Source organism: Triturus cristatus, chromosome 3_1, assembly GCF_964204655.1.
Source record: "Triturus cristatus chromosome 3_1, aTriCri1.1, whole genome shotgun sequence".
Taxonomy (NCBI): domain Eukaryota; kingdom Metazoa; phylum Chordata; class Amphibia; order Caudata; family Salamandridae; genus Triturus; species Triturus cristatus.
In genome coordinates, this window is record NC_140583.1 from 1,182,068,039 (window position 1) to 1,182,085,638 (window position 17,600).

The 17,600-nt window shown below is 57.1% G+C and overlaps 1 protein-coding gene, 1 non-coding gene and 1 pseudogene across 3 annotated transcripts in view; 1 reads left to right on the forward strand and 2 right to left on the reverse strand.

Annotated features, from left to right (window-relative positions):
- Positions 1 to 17,600, forward strand: part of SRPRA (SRP receptor subunit alpha) — a 1,746,362-nt gene that overhangs the window by 1,327,513 nt on the left and 401,249 nt on the right. The gene's annotated exons all lie outside the window — the stretch shown is intronic.
- On the reverse strand, positions 3,582 to 3,732 carry LOC146861742 (5.8S ribosomal RNA). The gene has a single exon (XR_014979460.1). It is a non-coding gene; the product is annotated as a 5.8S ribosomal RNA (ribosomal RNA).
- Positions 4,659 to 6,151, reverse strand: LOC146861743 (18S ribosomal RNA; annotated as a pseudogene).

Below are 17,600 nucleotides of genomic sequence, written 5' to 3' on the forward strand. Positions count from 1 at the left end.
GACCTGCACACTTACGTGGAAGGCTGGTCCCATCTCGGCGGTATAGAGGATGGCCTTAGGGACATACCCAATGTCCATGGGCTCTTCCGCAGTCTTAGTGTGGGGGCATACCCTCGCTATGTGTCCCCACTCCCCACAGTCAAAACACTGGGGTCCCCTCGAGTGTGGTGGTTCGGGGGCTTTAGGTCGAACTCTGGGAGGATCAAGAGGGCGTCGGCCGGAGGGACGCACGAACTTCCCAGGCAGTGGTCTGAAAGTTTTTTCCGGCTCTCCTGGTTGATATTTCGGCTGGGCTCTGGCAAAGGTGGCGGCCATGTCCATCGCCTCTTTGGAGCTCAGATTGGCGTGTTGCCGGATCCACCGCTGTGTGGAATAAGGGAGCGCCTCTAAGAACTGTTCCAAATAAATTTTATTTAAGGATCTCCTCATTGGTACATTCTTCAGGTTTCAGCCACTTATCCGCAGCGAATTTCAACCGGTGAAACAAGGTTTTCGGGTTCTCTCCTGGATGACCCTTGTCCCGTCTGAACCTTACACGATACGTCTCCTCATCGAGGCCGAGGTGGTCCAGTATGATTCTTTTGACTTCCCCATACGGTGTGTTACCCATTGGATTCGCCACTTGATAAGCGGCCTGAGCTTCTCCAGACAACAGAGGCGCTAAAAAGAAGGGCCACTTCTCAGGAGGCCAATTGCAGGCTCTTGCTGCTCGCTCGAAATTCGTGAAGTAGGCATCTGGGTCCTCGCCAGGCACATATTTCTGTAAGGCTACCCCAGCTGGACCATGGGGGGAAGCCCGAGGTATAGGGTGTGGACCTGGGGCTTGTTCCGTTGCTGTTTTGTGTAGTCCCTCCAAATGTGCAGTTATGGTATTAGTGAATACCTCACGATCTGCTTGTGCCGAGGTCAGGTGTCGCTCCAGGGCCCATCCCAGTTTGTCCTGGGCCTGCACTATATGTTGGATCAGGGCGTCCATATCGTCTACTGGACGGATGCCTGCATTCTCCACCACGTGTGACTGTACGACCGCCCCGAGGTCGCGTCGCCCCAGGAAAGAATGGCACTAGAGCGTGTTCTGGAGTAACAAGGTTCTTTATTGTAGTGTTTGTTCAGATGTAAAGGGGGGGCTTCGCCCGCAGTCAGTGATAGAAGGCACAGAGTCAGAAGTGTCCGCTGTGTTCCGGCGTAGGCGCTGCTCTTCTCAGGATGATCGACTGTCGGGACGGTCTCCGCCGTTCCGTTCCGGGGTCCCCAAAAGGAAGTTAGAAAGAAAGGACAGTGTAAGGGTACTTGTTTTGACTATAGTCCAAGGGCCCAAGGAGGGGTAGTGAGGGTAAGGGGGAGTTCACCACGGTGACTTGTCTCTCCTGCTTACTTAGTGAACGTGCTCGTGGAGGAGGGTAGGACCTAACGAACGGGACTGTATCCGTCTACGGTTCCCCTAGTGGGACTTGGCTAGCCTGGGTAGCCCTGCTCGGTCTCCCGACCCAACCCGCCACACGTCTCCGTACCTGGCGTAGCCACTCCTCTCCTGAGGGGTGGCTGGGCGATTCGCGGGAACGTTGGCCTCCAGGCACCTCCTCGGTCGTTGGGATGTCGTCCTTCGCTCCTCTCTCGTCTGCTTCAAGTCTTCTCCGTCTCTCTCCTGTCGCGTCTTTCTCCTCCGTCTCTCCTTCCGGGTTTCCCGTCTTCCTTTCGCCTCCTCCCCTTTTTTTGTCCAGGTTGGCGTAGGCGATTGGTTGTGGTTCTACCGCGTCATCCGTGGGGGTGTCCTCACTGAAGGAGTCGTACCAGTTAAAGGGACCGGTCTCTAATTCGGATTCGTCCGACCTCCACGTATCCTGGGGCATCTCCAATGTTCTTCCCTGTGAGGAAGGAAACACACCATGTTGTTCATATGTCGGGGCCCACCAGTTGTTGACCTCCCCGTGGTCCATCCGCTCTCTTTGCGATGTTTCGGACGCGTCCCCGTGACAACAAGTTACTTACCTTCAGTAACGATGTATCTGTAAGAAACATTAGTTAGTTAGATTCCTCACCGACCCACCCAGCCTCCCCGTTCTGCGAACTGACATCTAGGGTTAAGGTTGTCCTTTTCAGGCCCCTAGACTTTTTTGGCACCAGCGTCGGTCTCTTGCATGGCTCTGCGTTCCTGGCGCGGAAAGCCATGTACAAGAACTGACGTCAGCGCGCCTAAGTACTCCGATGACGTCATTCCGGCGCACGACGCCAACGACGGACGCGGAGCCGCAGACGACGCCTAGCGACGCGCAAGGGGTATTGCTACAAAAATCTTCCGGATCCAGTCTGACGCCTGGGAATATTCTAAGGTGAGGAATCTAACTAATATTTCTTACAGATACATAGTTACCGAAGGTAAGTAACTTGTTCTTCAAGACTGGTCGGTAACTGACATCGCTGCAGATCCCTGGCACCTGGCGTGGGCCTCCCTGCCCGGGGGAGGGTGCAGAGACGGTCGAATCTCCCTTGGCCCCGCGGACACGGCGAAGCTGCTGCCAGGGGGGCTGTAACACTCTCCGCCGGAGTGGAGGGCCATCTGCCACCCCGAAGCCTTCCCAGCTGAACCGGAGCCGGTCGCGGCGCTCCGCCGCAGAGGAAATGCACCCTGCGGGGGCCGGGTAGGGCCCGGGCGCCGGTCCTGCGAAGGGGATCCAAAACTCCCGGGCCACTGACCTTCCGGCCGTGTTGAATCCTCCGGGCGGACTGCACGGATGCCACCCGTTTACCTCTCGACAGTTTCACGCCCTCTTGAACTCTCTTCAAAGTTCTTTTCAACTTTCCCTTAGGGTACTTTTGGCTATAGGTCTCGCGTCCGTATTTAGCCTTAGATAGAGTTTACCACCTGCTTTGGGCTGCATTCCTAAGCAACCCGACTCCAAGAAGACCCGATCCCGGCGCGCCGAGGGCCGCTATTGGCCTAACACCGTCCACGGGGTGAGCCTCTATCAGAATGTCTTGGGCCCCCTGAGCAACGCCGGGGAGTCGGTCTTCTGTACGCCACATTTCCCGCGCCCGCCGCCGGGTGGGGATTTGGCGCTGGGCTCTTCACTCGCCAATACTGGGGGAATCCTGGTTAGTTTCTTTTCCTCCGCTTAGTAATATGCCTAAATTCAGCGGGTAGACATGTCTGATCTGAGGTCATAGTCGGAAGAAAACGCCGGAGCGTTAAGGGGGAGCCGGGGAAGACTACCCCCCTGCTGGAACAGGGGCCTGGCGTCCCGGCAGTGCGCGCCCTCTTTCCCCGGATCGCAACTGGAGGGGTTTCGCCCTCGTCCGGGAAGCCGGCTGTGGAGGAGGGCGCCCGAGGCGTGTGGGCAGCTGGTTGGATACCACACAGCCATGCGCGGCACGCAGCCATGCGCCCCGGGGCGGACCGGTCGCCAGACCCCTTCTCGGGGCTAGGTGCGCCGGCGGCATACCTCCGCGGCAGGACCCAGCGAGGGACCCTGCCACGGGCGATCGGGGGTCTGACCTTGTGGGGGACAATGGGGAAACGGAGCTCACCCTGCGACGGCCCCAGCTGAGTCCCGGGGGAAGCCCCGGGGAGATTGACGATTGAGCGACCCTCAGACAGGAGTAGCCCTGGGAGGAACAAGGGGCCGCAAGGTGCGTTCGAAGTGGCGATGATCAATGTGTCCTGCAATTCACACTAATTCTCACAGCTAGCTGCGTTCTTCGACGCGCGAGCCGAGTGATCCAGCGCCAAGAGTCATAGGCAAGTTTTCGAAAACGTTCACCCACCTGCTGGCGCAGGAGAGGCGGGAGGAAGGCGACGTCCGCCCGTGCTGGAGTCAGACTGCACCGTTGGGAGAAAAAAAACATTGCCAGGCGCTCGGCCCGGGAGTCCACATCCACCCACCCATCCGGGGGCGAGGGAGGGGGCTCCCGGAGCAGTCAGACCCGCAGCCGCCGGTCCCTCCCGGGGTAATTCAGGGGGGACCACGCGAGTCTTCAAACACCTCAACCTGGCCACACGGGTCCGGGTTGAACCAGGTACCTGGCAGCGAGGGAGGGTCGCCCCACCTGCACATCAGCCGTCCGTCGCCGGGCGGCCCGAGCCATGCCAGCGGGCTGGCGATCAGCCCACCACCACCCTTGCCTGGATCGGATGCACCGGAAGGGAAGAGCCAGGTGGCTCCCCTTACTGCACGCCTCCTACCGAGAGGAGCCGGGGTCACCTCAGCCCCTTCTCTTCCAGGCCTCCCTGCCGCGCAAGAAGGGTCGCTCCTCAGTCACCCGGAACCTGGTCAGGCCGGAACTCGGGCGCAGGAGGGCCCAGCTGGCGCCAGGGCCTTTTCGAGGGAGGGGTGGTACCAGCAAGGGGATGCACTGCCATTCGTTTTCCCCCTCACCGCTGGGGGGGGGGGTCATGCCGGGTGAGCTAGGGTTCCGTCTCAGAGAGGGACAGGGGATGGGGGCCGCCTCCCCGTCCCTGGTCCTTCGCGCGTCGGTCGGGCCTTCCCCGGGGGAAGAGGCCCGCCAAAGTCCCGGTCCTCACCCGAGCTCCCCATGCGGCCAGGGATCGCTCCGCCGGCTGCGTCGTGGCAGGGCCGGGCCCTGTGCCTATGGTGCGTGCTTGCAGGAGGTGGCCGAGGGCTTCGGGCTAACGCTGTCTGTCACTCGGGCCGCTCCGCCGTTAATGATCCTTCTGCAGATTCACCTACGGAAACCTTGTTACGACTTTTACTTCCTCTAGGTCATGTTTGATCGTCTTCTTGGCGCTCCGCCAGGGCCGTTGCTGAACCCAGCGGGGCCGATCCGGGGACCTCACTAAACCATCCAATTGGTAGTAGCGACGGGCGGTGTGTACAAAGGGCAGGGACTTAATCAACGCGAGCTTATGACCCGCACTTACTGGGAATTCCTCGTTCATGGGAAGTGATTGCAATCCTCAATCCCTATCACGAACGGGGTTCAGCGGGTTACCCGCACCGGTCAGCAAAGGGTAGACGCACGCTGATCCGTTCAGTGTAGCGCACTTGCAGCCCCAGACATCTAAGGGCATCACAGACCTGTTATTGCTCGATCTCGTGTGGCTGAACACCACTTGTCCCTCTAAGAAGTTGGACGCCGACCGCTGGGGGTCACGTAACTAGTTAGCATGGAGGAGTCTCGTTTGTTATCGGAATTAACCAGACAAATCGCTCCACCAACTAAGAACGGCCATGCACCACCACCCACAGAATCGAGAAAGAGCTATCAATCTGTCAATCCTTTCCGTGTCCAGGTGAGGTTTCCCGTGTTGAGTCAAATTAAGCTGCAGGCTCCACTCCTCGTGGTGTGATGCCCTTCGGTCAATTCCTTTAAGTTTCAGCTTTGCAACCATACTATTCAGGCGACCGGCCTGCTTTGAACACTCACATTTTTTCAAAGTAAACACTTCGGACCCCCAGGACACTCAGTCAAGAGCAGCAAGGGGGCGCCGTGAGGCAGGGGCTGGGGCAGGCGGTAGCTCGCCTCGCAGCTGACCGCCAGCTCGATCCCAAGATCCAACTACGAGCTTTTTAACTGCAGCAACTTTAATATACACTATTGGAGCTGGAATCACCGCGGCTGCTGGCACCAGACTTGCCCTCCAATGGATCCTCGTTAAAGGATTTAAAGTGTACTCATTCCGATTACAGGGCCTCGAAAGAGTCCTGTATTGTTATTTTCGTCACTACCTCCACGAGTCGGGAGTGGGTATTTTGCGTGCCTGCTGCCTTCCTTGGATGTGGTAGCCGTTTCTCAGGCTCTCTCTCCGGAATCGAACCCTGATTCCCCGTTACCCGTGGTCACCATGGTAAGCACAGAAAGTACCATCGAAAGTTGATAGGGCAGACAACGAATGTATCGTCGCTGTCACAGGGACGTGCGATCGGCCCGATGTTATCCAGAGTCCCCAAAGCATCCGGGCGAGCCCGGATTGGTCTTGGTCTGATAAATGCACGCATCCCGGGAGGTCAGCGCTAGTCGACATGTATTAGCTCTAGAATTACCACAGGTTTTCAAGTAACAGGTGGAGCGATCAAAGGAACCATAACTGATTTAATGAGCCATTTGCAGTTTCACTGTACCGGCCGTGTTTACTTACACGTGCATGGCTTAATCTTTGAGACAAGCATATGCTGCTGGCAGGATCAACCATGTAGCCGCACCTGCTGACGGGGTGGGACCACGTGCTCATCTCCCCGACCGGCAACCTTCGTGCACCCCTCAATCTCTCGGCAGCCTGCCAGGGGAAGGAGCCCACCTGCCTGGGCGGGAGGGCTCACTGGAAGGGTATGGAGAGGTGCAGTCGCATGGGCACCGGCAGGCCCAGCCATCTCCCCCAGGAGGTAGAGGCAGGCCGAGGCGCAGCCTGAGCGAGACGCAGGGGTGCCGGAACCTGGCGGTGGCTGCTCCCCTCGGAATGGTTGTTCCGAGCTGCTGTGGAAATGTGCTGGGCAGAGAGGGGTGTGACCGCGTGGCGCACAGGGCCTTCGGACCTGCTCGGCAGCAGCATCCAAGGGCCTGGCGCCACCCGACCCCTTACGCTCGGGTCAGATCACTGGGGGGCACGAGCTGCCGGGGCCGCTCGGCCTTTGCTCTGCTGGGTAGGGTGAAGGGCCTCCCGGCAGGCCCTCGAGTCGGACGGTCCATGCGGGGTGGAAGCGCTTTGCTTGAAACAGCCGAGGCTGGCCAAGCAGTCCATCCCTAAACGGACCGAGAGTGCCAAATCGATCAGAGTACGGCTAGGGCATCCCCTTGGCAGGCCACCTTGCACAGAGGGTATGCTGGCTTAGCATCCCTGCCTGCTCCCAGGGCAAGCAGACTCAGAGAAAAAGGTCCATCGGGAGGGGGCTGAGAGGCAGGTGCGTACCTGGGTCTCTGGGGGCCCCGACAGGTGGGCCCGGGTGCTGCCTTCCCTGTCTCAGCATCGCCGGACCTCACAGAGGTCTGACTGAGCAAACTCTGAGAAAAAGGACCATCGGGAAGGGGCTGAGAGGCAGGTGCGTACCCGGGCCCCTGGTGGCCCCGGTGGGCGGGCCTGGGTGCTGCCTAGCCCTGTTTCAGAATCGCTGGACCTCACGGAGGTCTGATTGACCCTCTCACTAGTAATCCGGAGGAAAATTACCACCCTCACTTGTAATCCGTGCACACGAGGTGCCAGAGGGGACCCAAGCCGCGAAAGTACTCGACCTCCTGGAGCCCTCGCTGGGATCAGGGAGGCAAATGATACCTCATCGGGACTTCCAGGGAAGCCTGGCCATCTGGTCACCCCATAGGAAAGCATTGCGTGTGATCAGATGGCCGAGGGGATAGGTGCGACCAGATGGCCGAGGGGAAAGGTGCGACCAGATGGCCGGGCTCGAAAGGGAAGCCATCTGGTCGCTCTGTGCCCCAACGAAAGAGTGAGCGGGCGCCGGTGCATGGGTGACCGGAGGCCCAGGGCCCCAGCTGGGCCCAAGCCATGGAGGCTGCGAGGGGGACGCGACGGGCCCTCTGACCCGGGGCCCGCAGACACCTTGACAAGCAGGGGAGGCCTGCACGGGACCGACGGACCCCTGTCCTGGGCCCTTGGTGGAGCAGCAGGCCGGGGGACGGTGCCCAGGGCTGGAGCACCCGACCCGGGGCCCGACGGGACCCTGGACCCAGCAGGGGCTACCAGGCCCAGAGGCGCATGGGACCCCGTCCCGGGCACCCTGCCACGTGGCAGGACGGAGCCTGAGGTGGGGAGACCACCCTCCCTGGGGCCCTCAGGGGCCCCGGCCGTAGCTCCTGAACCCATCCAAGATAGGGGAGGCTCCCCGGACACAACAGTACCCCGTCCTGGGCCTTTGGCAGTGCCGCAGGTTGGGGGACAGGGCCCAGGGCCGAAGCACCCGACCTGGGGCCTGGCGGGGCCCCTGGACCCAGCCAGGGCCCCAGGCCCAGAGGCGCAGGGGAAGCCTCCTCGGGCCCACCGGACACTATCCCGGGCACCCTGCCACACGTCAGGACCATGGATGGAGCCCGGGGTGGGGAGGCTGCCCTCCCCGGGGCCCCTAGGAGGCGCTGAGCCGAGCAGGGGGAGGCTCCCCAGGCACAACAGAACCCCCGTCCCAGGCCTTTGGGAGGCCAGGGGCCGGGGCCCAGGGCCGGAGCAACCGACCCGGGGCCCAGCGGGGCCCCTGGACCCAGCTGGGGCTCCCAGGCCCGGAGGCGCTGGGTAAGCCTCCCTGGGCCCGTCGAACCCTGTCTCGGGCAGCCGACCACACGGCAGGACCAAGGACGGAGCCCGGGGTGGGGAGGCCGCCCTCCCTGGGGCCCCTGGGAGCCGCTGAACCCAGCCGAGCAAGGGGGAGACTTCCCGGGCACGATGGAACCCCGTCACAGGCCTTTGGAAGGGCAGCAGGCTGGGGGACGGGGCCCAGGGCTGGAGCATCTGAGCCGGGGCCTGGCAGGGCCCCTGGACCCAGCCGTGGCTCCCGGGCCCAGAGGTGAAGGGGAAGCCTCCCTGGCCTCGTTCGGGCACCCTGCCACGCAGCAGGACGGAGCCTGGGGTGGGGTGGTCGCCCTCCCCGGGCCCCTGGACCCAGCCCAGCAGGGAGAAGCTCCCCGGGCCCGCTGGACCCCATCCAGGGCAGCCTGCCACGTGGCAGGCCCAGGGACGGATCCAGGGCTGGGGCGGCATTCTGGCCCGTCCAGCTGATGGCTGAGGACCGCTAGGCCAAGAGGGGTCCCAGAGTACCTTGTCCCTAGTAATCCGGAGGAAGGCTACCCCCCTTTCTGGTAACCTGTGCGCACCGCAAAACTGAGGGGACCCTAGGCGCGGACGCGCCCAACCTCCTGGAGTCCTCGCTGGGATCGGGGAGGCAAATGAGCCCTCATCGCGACTTCCAGGGTGGCCCAGCCATCTGGTCACCCCATTGGAAAGCATTGCGTGCAATCAGATGGCCGAGGGGAAAAGTGCGACCAGATAGCCGGGACCGAAAGGACTCCTATCTGCCTGCCCCGAGCCGAGCCTTCCCGGTAGGGCGCTCGCCTGCCCAAGCAGGGCTCTGCTTCCCGGGGGCTCAGAGACCCCGGCTGGGCCTCAGGCACCGTAGGACCACCGGAGCTCTCGGGCCCGGACGCCCAGGGTAGGACTGCCCGGGACCCATGGAGCCCGTCCCGGGCACTTTGCCATGTCGTGGGCCGGTTGAGGGAGCCCCCGGACGGAGGGTAGGTGTTGTCTGGGCATAGCCCATCTGGTCCCCGGCAAAGAACCGCCAGCCTGGGAGGGGTGTTCCGGCATACCCTGCCCCTAGTAATCCGGAGGAAGGCTACCCCTCTTTCTAGGAACCTGTGCCCACCGCCAGACTCAGGGGACCCTAGGCGTGGAGGCCCGACCTCCTAGAGCCCTGGGTGGGACCAGGGAGGCGAAGGAGCCCTCATCGGGACTTCCAGGTCGGCCCGGCCATCTGGTTGCCCCATTGGAAAGCATTGCGTGCGACCAGAGGGCCGAGGGGATTTGTGCAACCAGATGGCCGTGACCGAAATAACGCCAGTCTGCCTGCCCCGAGCCTTCGCGGGAGGGCTTCCGCCTGCCCTTGCAGGGCTCGGGGGACTGTAGGGCTTGGGGACTGTAGGGCTCGGCGAACTGCAGGGCTCCAGGACTGCAGGGCTCGGGGACCCCACGCTGGGCCTCAGGCATGGGGAGGCCCGCAGGCTCTCCTGGGGCCCAGGCGCCCTGGGGGAGGCCTGCCCGGGACCCATGGAGCTCGTACCGGGCACTTTGCCACTCCGTGGGCCGGAGGAGGGAGCCCCCAGATGGCTGGGAGGTGTGGTCCGGGCCCAGCCCATCTGGTCCCCGGCTGAGAACCGCCAGCCTGGGAGGGGTGTCCCTGCATTCCCTGTGTTGGACCTGTCAGCCCTAGGGTGGTCTCCCCCTCTATTTTTGATCGTGCCTCATTTTTTCCACCCTCATTTTTATGTTGGACTAGGTCTAAGGGCGCATTTTCATTGCCAATCAGTGTTAAGGTGCAGGTGCTCCCTTCTCCCAAGATGGCTGCCACAGACCCCTGCTACTGCAGAGTGGTCTTTCATAGTAGCACCCTAGCTGCCAGGAGCTGGCTGGAACCCCACAACAATGTTGCGACACCAGCCCGCCTTTTTGTCCCATAGGTAGAATGGGGAAGCTCCTGGAATGTGCTGGAACCTTCTAGAACCTTCTAGAAGGGAGGTGTGGTTTTTACTTTTGCCGCCTTGGCTAGAGGTCACCTGACCTAGGGCTACTTAAGTGAGGGAGGGAACTTTTTGTAGTTAGTTGGCCAGTGGGGTAAAGCAGAGCTGGAGAATGCACGCAGGAGTGTAGGCGGTAGGGCCTAGCCAGAGACTTATGCCTCTGAGAGTGACAGGATTTAGGTGCTGCCTCTTAAGTGAGTGAGGGACCCTGTGAAACCCACTGATCTTGCCCAGCAGTAGGAGGACCCAGGATACCTCTGCCCAGCCTGACTAGGAAGGACCTAGTCGCCAACTCACTCCCTACCCCCCTGTAGCAGAACCCCTTAAGGGCGCCAGATACATCTGCGCCATCAAGACTTCCTAGAGCAACTGATTGCAGGAACTGAATGCTGAGACTGCGTGTCCAGACTGAACATTGACACTAGATGCCAAGCTGATTGTGGAAACGCTGAGGATCAACCAGGTCTTAGCGCTGTGACCCCTGTGCTCCCTGACCTGGCCTGGGATCCCCGGCAGCATCCGTTGAGCGCGGAGCTCCCCTGCTTAATTTGAGCCCCCCCCCTGTATTGTGGAGGCTGAAGCGCGCTCACCGCTGCGGCCCGGAGGCCGGAATAGTGCCCCTCAACGTCGCGATGCCCGAGGAGAAGCCCGGGGCCCCGTCGCTGCCGTCGCAGCTGTGGTGAAGGTGTGCGAGGCTGTGACCGGCCCCTCCGTCGCAACAGGATCGCCTGCGGACTGCGGACGCCTCCCCGACATCGAGCAAGGTAAGCCCGGAGGCTTGGGACGGATCCCGGTGCGCCCCCTACTGGCTGGGAGCCACACCGCACCCTGAGCCCGGGTTCCCTCTCCGTGGGAGTCCCCTGGTCCCCTCGACTGAGAGACCCCACCGAGGGATCCTCCCCCTTGTTCCCTCGTGACTGTCAAGGAGCGTGGTGCCCCACGAACTGCACCGGAGTACGAGAGACTCGCTCCGTAAGACTCGTTGTGCTCCGTGAACTGCTCCGTTCTGAAATCTGCAGTGCTAGTGATTACGAGTAGCGCTCTATTTGAAATGCTCCGTTCTGAAATATGCATTGCTATTGATTACGAGCCGCGCTCTATTCTAAATGCTCCGTTTTGAAATATGCATTGCCATTGATTACGAGCAGCGCTCTGTTCTAAATGTTCCGTTTTGAAATATGCATTGCTATTGATTACGAGTAGCTCTCTGTTCTAAATGCTCCGTTCTGAAGTATTCCTTGCTATTGATTACGAGTAGCGCCCTGGGTCCCTGCACGCCCCCAGGAGTGGCGCTACGTTCCCCGAACCCTACCACGGGGAGTAAGATACACGAGGGTGGCCTAGAGCCTTCAGGAAACATACTGGTGAATAACGTGCTGATGAAAGTGAGGCTTCATGTACATCTCATTGAATTGCATTTATATCTCATGTAGTGCCTTTATATCTCATGAATTGCATTTATAGCTTATGAATTGCATTTATGTCTCATGACTGGCATGTACATCTCAATGAATTGTATTTCTAGCTCATGAATTGCACTGATATCTCATGAATTGCATCTATCTCGATCTGCTTGGATAAACTTGAGTATTTGCATAAATTATACAGTGTGGCGTCCCTTATTGTGTGTGTTCCCCGTTCCATGAGAGGTGCGTGTTGTATGGTCGCTTTACACACAGGCCTTTGGGTGCCCAGCCGCTCGTGTCACGTTACTGCCATAGGGACTGGAGACCCCGGTTTCCTACACCCTGCCCCTAATAATCTGGAGGAATGCTACCCCTCTTTCTGGGAACCCGTGCGCACCGAGAGACTCAGGGGACCCTAGGCCTGGACGTGCCTGACCTCCTGGATCCCTGGCTGGGATCGGGGAGGCGAAGGAGCCCCCATCGGGACTTCCAGGGCGGCCCAGCCATCTGGTCGCCCCATTGGAAAGCATTGCGCGCGTCCAGATGGCCGAGGGGATTGGTGTGACCAGATGGCCGGGACCGAAAGGACTCCCATCTGCCTGCGCCGAGCCATAGCGGTAGGGCTCCCGCCTGCCCTTGCAGGTCTCCGGGGCTCTGCACCAGGGACCCTTGTCCCGGGCAGATGTACACTTGGCAGGCCGCAGGACGGGGGCTGCCAAACCCCAGGCCCTGCCCGAAACCCAGGCCTCGGGCCGGTCCCTGCTTCTCAACCCAGCCAGGCTGGGGAGATCGGGGAGCCTGCCTGGGCACGAGGGACCCCTGTCCCGGGCACACGGACCCTCAGGAGGTGCGCTCGTTTTCCACACATTTTTTCCAGAATTCTGCGTAGTGGCGCTACACCAATTCCGCCCAGCCCTAGTTTGAAGATCATGTAGAGATGAATCTGTATAAATACTGGATGATACGGCACACGTCTCTCTACCCACTTGGGGATACGACGTTGAGACACGGCTAATATACCGTCCGCAGAGAGGCCTATTACAGCCTTTTTCTTCTATTGTTCACAAGTAAGTGATTGACTTGTGTAGGGCTAGTATACAGATATCCTGCATCCGAATAGTACGCGGGGTTTCAAGAGCAGAGAGACTGTATTCATACAGGAAGTAACTTCCGTACTCTTGATGTTATCGACCTGCCACCCGCATGCTCTTAAGCATTTTTTAGAATATGTGACTTTGTCAAGAGAATTGGCGTAGCTTTGCAAGACTATGTGTCAGACACTAAATTGTTTAGCGGATTCCTTATTACTGGTGTTATATTTATGATGATTTCTTTGGACAGTTTTTAATGACGAATTTCAAAGAACTATAAAAAATAAATAGCAATATCCAACACCAGGGTAGTGCCATTCCAGATAAATGGAATTTTTTTTCATATATACTAGCACCTGACATAAGATAGTAAGGTACGAGTCTTATACTACTTTGACTTCTTATTACTATGTGTTTTTTTCAGGACTACTGGATTACGTGACTGCGTCCTCAATTATATTTCATGGATTCCAAGCGGGAGAGTAGCGCATTGTGAGTTATATTCTATCAATATGCGCCTTAATGATTAGTTTGTGGCTTATCGTACTTATATGATTAATAGATGTAACACTTTACATCCACAATGACCTTGTTATGTTATGCTTTGCGTAGCAAGCATCATTTATATTTTGTTCTCTCAGAACAGATAGAGAGTACGTATCTACAGTAGAAGGATCACAACTTTGCGAATCCTTTCCCCATTTGAATTTCGCCATTAGGGTACTCTCCAAATATTGGGAAAATTTACAGGTATTAGCCAGCTTACTATAGCATATTAAGATTAGGGTCCTACTGTTCTAGAACAAGGACTCAAATACTGTTCTTTATATTTAAATCCCATCATAATTAGATATAGTTTGTATGCTTAATCGCTACATAGCACCTTACTGTACATTTTATAGGCTGGTTTTCTCAGGTTCCTAATGAAATTAAATTTTTTCGTACTGACATCTACAGGTGCCCCACTCCATTGGTGGGAAGCCAAATATTGGTCACTTCCCTCAATAGAACTGTTTACTACTTGGAACTACTTTACACGACTGGCCAGAGACTAACACGATTTTTAAAGTAAGGCGCGTATCGAACTGGGGCCTCTTATCAGTTAACTTAAATAATTTCTCTATAGTACTCTGTTTATCTTTTTCCACTTATGATCCTTTTGCTTGTCTTTTTAGGGTCTCTTAGTTCGGCTTTTCATAAGAATAGGATATATGCATTTCGGGCAATCCATACCTTTTTGGATCCACAATGAAAAATGTCCTAGTAACCATGACGGAAAGTTTCAATTCTATTAAGGACGCGGAGGCGAGAATTATGCTGTACTTCCTATATTCCTACAGCCAGCAGAATTCATTTTCAACCTTTGTTTTTGTAAAAAAAAAACAAAAAAAAACTAGCACTCCCATGGTGCTTCAGGCAGTCCACTGTCCACCAATCAGCTCCTCCCATTACTCTCGAAGGCGTGTGCTTCCTGAGTCAACATCCTCTTTCGTGACTGCGGCCAGAACCAGTACGCAACTCATCAGTTATTCTTTGCTCCATCAGGCCCTGAAAGAAAACCAGAGGGCATGACTCTGATTTCATGAATGAAACAAAGCAATCAAGAAAAAACCAATATATGGGTTACGAAACTGTACAAAGAAAACATGCATGGTCATGGAAACAGTAATATAAAGGCAGAGATACTTATACCATACGAGGCCTCGCTCCTGTAAAGTGATTCTCACCCGGGCGGGAAACAGGAGTTCGCTAGAGCCCTGGGCGGGAATAATCCTCGCCTCCACGTCCTTAATAGAATTGAAACTTTCCGTCATGGTTACTAGGAAATTTTTCATTCTATGTCAGGACCGGAGGCGAGGATTATGCTCTTTCAAAGCTTATCCACCACCAGCGAGGCCATATCAACAACTGGTTTGAAATAAAATCTCTTGAACATGGAGTCTGACGACCAGTCGGCCGCTTTCAAAATGTCCTCCAACCTGGCTCCCAGGGAGAAGGCTTTGTACGCCATGGCTCCTCACACTGAATGGGCGCCAAATTGCGAGACATTGATGCCCGCTTCCTGCATTACCCATCTGACCCAGCGCGCAATAGTCGATGGTGAAACCGCTTTGAAGGGCTTACATAAGGAAATCAGTAACTGCCGCTCGCCTGGTGGCCGAGTCTCTTCAGTCATGTTTTCATACTCCTTGAGACATCTGAACACGCACAACTTAGGAGAGTGATCGAAAGCTGGATAAGAGATGATTCTGGAATCTGATTTTGTCCGACGGACCACATGAAAAGTAACTCCCTGAGGGATGTGTACACGGCCGGAGATATCCAAAGCTCGAACATCGGAGACTGTACGACAGGAGACCAAACATAGGGGCATCGCCAGCTTCGCTGAGAGCTCCTTTCTTGACAGGAATCTATTGGCTTGCCAGGACTTAAATAAACGAAGAACCTTGTTTACGTTCCAAAGAGAGGAATATCTAGGTTCCGGGGGAAGCGTCAGCCGAATACCTCGCAACAATTTGCATACCATAGGGTGTTCCCCGACAGGCTGGCCCTGAACCGGCAAATGTCCGTCCGAAATCGCTGAGCGATACGAATTAATCGTTCTATAAGCGAAACCCTGGGCCACCAGGGAAGCTAAGAAATTGAGGATGGCTACCACCTCGCACCCCATGGGATCATGGTCGTTCCGTACACACCAACCGACCCATCGAGCCCCGGCTGACTTGTACCTATTGTTGGTGCTATCTGCCCACGCTGCTCCCAGTAGGCGCTGAGCGTCTTGCGATGGGCCACGACTCTCCAGCGATGCCTGAAATCCGCCAGGCCACAAGAGGCATCTGTCCTTGTTGGAGGAGCGGGTGAGGGAGACCTTCAGGGTCCCTCAGGAGAAAGGGATCTCGGGGTAGAAGGATTGGAGAATCCCAAGAAAGTTCCAGAAGAACTAGAAACCACACTTGAGACCTCCAATACGGCGTTATCTATACCACCCGCGCTTTCTGTCGGCCGGACCTGAGCCGTGAGTCTCATGATCATCGCGAAGGGGGGAAAGGCATACCCTACTTCCGCTGACCAGTCCTGCAGGAACGCATCCTTTGCTGCTGCTAGAGGATTCGGCTTCCAGCTGTAAAACTTTGGAAGTTGGTGGTCCAGCCTGGACACAAAGAGATCCACCAAGAACGGTCCCCAAGTGGCGCTCAACCGCTGGAAGATCCGAGGGCGAAGCTGCCACAAACTCATGTCCGTCCAAGACCTGGAATGTGTGTCCGCCACCACATTGAACTCTCCCGGGAGGTATTCCGCCTTCACGGAGATATTGTGGGAAAGACAGAAGGACCACAGATCCTTGGCCAAATCCGCTAGAGCTTGGACTTCGTGCCCCCTAGGTGGTTGATATAACGCACTGCTGAGACATTGTCTATCTTGAGCAGGACATTGCACGAGACTCTGTTCTTGGTCCAACACCGAATGGCGAAAGAGCCCACCATCAATTCTAGACAATTGATGTGTAATTGGCTCTCCGCGGCAGACCACTTTCCTCCGGAAAAGGATTCCCCGCAGCGAGCTCCCCAGCCTAATTTGCTGGCATCTGATTCTATGACCAAGTCTGTCTCGCAACCGAAAATGGCCCTGCCATTCCAGGCCTCCGTATGGTCGAGCCACCACCGCATTTCCCTGCGCACCTCTTCCGTGAGAGGAACCTGATCCGCGTATTGAAGTCCTTTGTGGAGATGGGCGGCCTTTAGGCGCTGTAACGCTCTGTAGTGGGAATATGGCCTGTATCGACGAAGACAAGAGGCCTACCACCCTCGCTATCTGGCGGAGCGAGGTGGATGGTCGAGCGAGGGTGCGCCTGATTTCTCTGCGAATCTTGAGAATTTTCCTGGGAGGAAGGCTCAGGGTACGGGCCACTGAGTCGATGGTGAACCCCAGAAAGGACACTTGTCTGGACGGAACCAAAAGGGACTTCTTGGCATGGATGATAAACCCCAGATGGTGCAGTAAATCCAACGCTTCCCTGAGCCTGTCTGCTAACCGCAAGGGGCACTGCTCTAGCAGTAGAATATCGTCTAAGTGGACGATGAGCCGTAGGCCCGGCGCCCGGAGCGCTTCCACGACCGGTTTGAGAACCTTCGTGAAATACCACGGGCGGAGGAGGGACCGAAAGGGCAGAGTCGCGAACTCGTAAACCTGACCGTTCCAAAGAAATTGTAGGAAACGTCTGTGTGGGGGATAGACTGGTATTGTCAGGTACGCGTCCTTCAAGTCCAAACGTACCATCCAGTCGTTGGGTTGCAAGAGGTCGCGGAGGAGATGGATACCCTCCATCTTGAAGTGGCGGTAAACCAGCCATTGATTGAATTCCTTCAAATTTATGACAGGACGTTGACCGCCGTCCATCTTGTCCACCACAAAAATATTGCTGATAAAACCCCGCGGTGTAGGGAGTTAGGAACTATCGCTCCTGTCTGCAAGAGATCGGCCACTTCCCTGTCTATAAAGGCGGCCGGGTCTCGAGCGAAAACCAGCGGTCTGGGCCGAACCTCCTGTGAAGGCGTCCTGTAAAACTCTATCTGAAAACCCCTCAGTCTGTAACATCCAGGCATCTGAAGTAATGGTCCTCCAGTTGCCCTCGACCTTGGGTAATCAAGAAGGAGAGACACTCACCTGTTGCGGCCACCTGTTGCCCCCGGCCTCTGCCTCCTCGACCCCTGCCGCCACGGCGGGACTGGAAGAACTCTTGCCGCCCTAAATCCGTGGTCTTCTTGCCACCTCTCTGAGTGCCCTGGGTGAAGAACTTGCTGGCCAAGCGACCCCTGCCACGACCGGCACTGACAAAAACACGTGGGTTGAAAACCCTCTTTATATAGGATTGCGCGAGAGGTGGATGTTGAAACAAATTTTGTTAACTCCTTAA